A 3,403-nucleotide genomic window follows, 5' to 3' on the forward strand; every position below is an offset into this window, starting at 1 on the left:
CAATTTTGTGCACTAGATCTAGCCATTGCTCATTGATGGTTATCTAAGGTTTAATAGAAATTCAAATCTGATAAAAATAATAAACAAGTGGTACGATATGTAGAAATACTACAATATAAATGTGTTGTAGGTGGGCGGTGACAACGAAGGTGGTGGTAACGAAGGTTGTGGTGGAGGTCGATAGTTTATTGTTTAATGAGGATAAATATTTTGTATGGATAACATTAACCAAAAATAAAGCATGGAATAGTGGTTCAAGAGTTATAGTTAGGTGTAATAGGTCTCAAGGTCGAATCCTGTGAAGAGTAATTTTATAAAATTTATATTTCAAACTCAAGAAGCCCAACTTATGGTTGTGGAATGGTGGCGTCCATGGTGGAGGTGGTTGCAGCGGTGCTGGTGATGGAGGTGGTGGCGGCACTAGTGGTGGAGGTGATGGTAGTTTTCAATATACATTTTTAACTTTATGCTGTTTTTTATGACAATTTTCATAAAAAGTGTTACAGTTACTCAAAGAATAGCAACAGTTTTATGAAAACAGTCACCGTAGAAATTATTCAGTAACACATATTGAATAAACTGTTACCAAAAACTACTAACAGTGACAGTTTTAGAATTTATGAGTCATTTTTCCATAGTCATTCTGTAACAGGTTTTATAAACTTTCCATAACAGGGGCTTTAGTAACACCGCAAAAAAAACTAAAATTGTTGCAGAAATAATACAATAACAGTTTTTAACTGTTACCGAACATCATTTTTTTACTAGTGTCTGGAGTATCTTTACAAACTTTGATACCTTCTAAAGTTCCATTCTTTTGAAGGCTATCAATATAAGAAGACAGAGCTTCAGAGCATATGATGTAAAGATAAGGGGAAAGAGGGTGACCTTGTCTCAGGCCTCTTTCCGGTTGGAAAAACCCTGTTAGGATGCCATTGAGAAGGAGTGAGTAAGAGACAGTAGAAACACACTGGTTAGTGAGTTTAATCCAGTGGTCACAAAGACCCATTCTAGTTAACACCTTTTCTATAAAAAAACCATTTAAGCTTATCATAAGCCTTAGACATGTCAAGCTTGATGGAAGCTATGCCTTCAATTTTGTCATTATGATTGACAGCATATATGGCCTCATTAGCTGGAAGAATATTGTCCGAAATACTCCTCTTTGGTATAAAGGCTATTTGATTTTGGGATATTATGTTATTCATAAAAGGTTTGAGCCTATTAGCAAGAGTTTTTGAAAGAATTTCGTAAATGAATTTACAGAGCCCTATTGATCTTTACTGGGATACAAGTTCAGCAAGGGGAACTTTAGGAATAAGGACAATATTAGTATGGTTAAAAACCTTAGCAATAGACCCTGTTCTGAAGCAAGTTTGAGTCATATCAATCACAACATCTCCTACAATATCCCAGTGCTTTTGGTAAAAAAGACCTGTAAAGCCATCAGGTCCTGCAGTCTCTCCCCAGTCCCCCCCCCCCCCCCCCCCCACCCACCCACCCCCCACCCCCCATTTGGAAAACAACATTCTTGATTTCCTCTGGAATAAGAGGTATATTTAAGAAAGAGTTGTCCTCAGTAGAAAACTTAATAGGGAGGTCAGCAAGGATTCCATCCTGGAATTGCTAAGGATGGGAGGTGTACAAATTTTTAAAGTAGTCTATAAAATAAGTTCCATGTTATCTCTATCAGTTAGAATAGTATTTAGGGAATTCTTAATCCAGCTAATAACATTTCTTTTTCTCCTAAAGAGAGTAAATATATGGAAATATGGTGAGTTTTTGTCACCTTCCAGGAGTCAAACCTCCCTAGATTTGTCCTTCCAATATAACTCTTCTAAATTATAAATATACTCCAGTCTAGCTTTGAGTCTAGAAGTAGTACTGGTATCAGTGGTGTTAGAGATTTGTATGTCAGCTAGATCTTTTCTAATGGCATATATATATATATTAGTTTGAATATTACCAAAATAAGATTTATTCTAATCTCTTAGACCTTTCTTAGTGATTAACAGTTTAGCGTTAAGCTTATAGGCTGGCGAACCCACCACATTGACAGACCAAGAATTAGCAATAATATCTCTACAAGTAGGATCTTCAATCCACGTAGCCATAAAATGAAAAGGTCTAGGCATAAAAACATCCCCATAACTGAAAACTATATGCATGGGGCAGTGATCAGAAGAATCCCTAGGGAGATCGTAAACACAAAGTTTAGGACAAAGGTCTTCAGCAGATTGGTTTATAAGGCACCTATCTAACCTTTCCAGGATTAGATCAGGGCCTTGTTGCATATTGGAACATGTGAATCTAGGGCCCGAAAAACCAGGATCATGCAAATTAAAAACTGAGCAAAAAATTCTAAGATTTGAAAAATCAGAATCATCAACCTCTAAGCTACCATTTTTAGCCTTTGTTCCTAGGAGAGCATTAAAGTCACCTACGAAGAAAACAGGTTCGTCTAAAGGAGCATTAGAATATTGGCATTGTTGCTCCCAGAAAGCTTATATTAAACTACGGTTGGGTTCACCATAAACAAAATGTATATGACAAGTTTTAGAATGGATAATGTCATTGGATGTAACATAGATTCCCCTCATGCTGGAAGAAATAATGTTTAGATGAATTTCCTTTTTCCACACCAGAATAAGACCACCACTTCTACCAACACTAGAAACATTAAAAGTGCAAGGGAACCCCATATTCTTGAGTTTTCTAGACGCCATATATTTACTCATTTTTGTCTCAGAAAGAAAGATAATATCAGGGTTAACATTCCTACATAGTAAGCTAAGCTCTTTATTGGCAGATTTTTTCCAAAACCTCTAATGTTACAAGCAATTAGATTGATATTATTTACAATGAATTGGTTTATAGTATTACTGGTATTATCAATTAAAAGGGGTTGGGGGAGTTGAATTTACCTGAGTGGTAGAGTCAGACCCACCACCAAGATAAGCACTGGTAGTATCACCACTTTGAGAAGTATTTTGGGAAGAATCGAGATTAGAAGTAGCAGCATTGAGATGAGAATTATTGCAGACACTACTGTTGTTTGGGGGAAGTATGAGCAGGTACATTATAGCTCCCAGAAGAATCAGTAATTGGTTGGGTATTGAGAGAACAGTTTGAGAGATTGATGGCAAGTAATTCCCCCAACTTGTTAATAGGAGGGCACAGTTGAGCATAACCAGGTTCAGTAGTATCCAATTATGGGATATCCACTAGGCTAGCAAGACTAGAATTAGCTCTGGTATATTTTCTCAAATCAGCCCTAGGATTGATCTTTCTTTTGAGGTTGGAAAGAGCATCATTCTCAGCAGAGATAAGAGTTCCTCTGGTGATAATGGGATTTGGACTAGGAACAACAACAATTTTGAATCTTCTTGAAGAGTTAGATGTT

This window comes from Papaver somniferum, unplaced genomic scaffold, assembly GCF_003573695.1.
Source record: "Papaver somniferum cultivar HN1 unplaced genomic scaffold, ASM357369v1 unplaced-scaffold_3, whole genome shotgun sequence".
Lineage (NCBI taxonomy): Eukaryota > Viridiplantae > Streptophyta > Magnoliopsida > Ranunculales > Papaveraceae > Papaver > Papaver somniferum.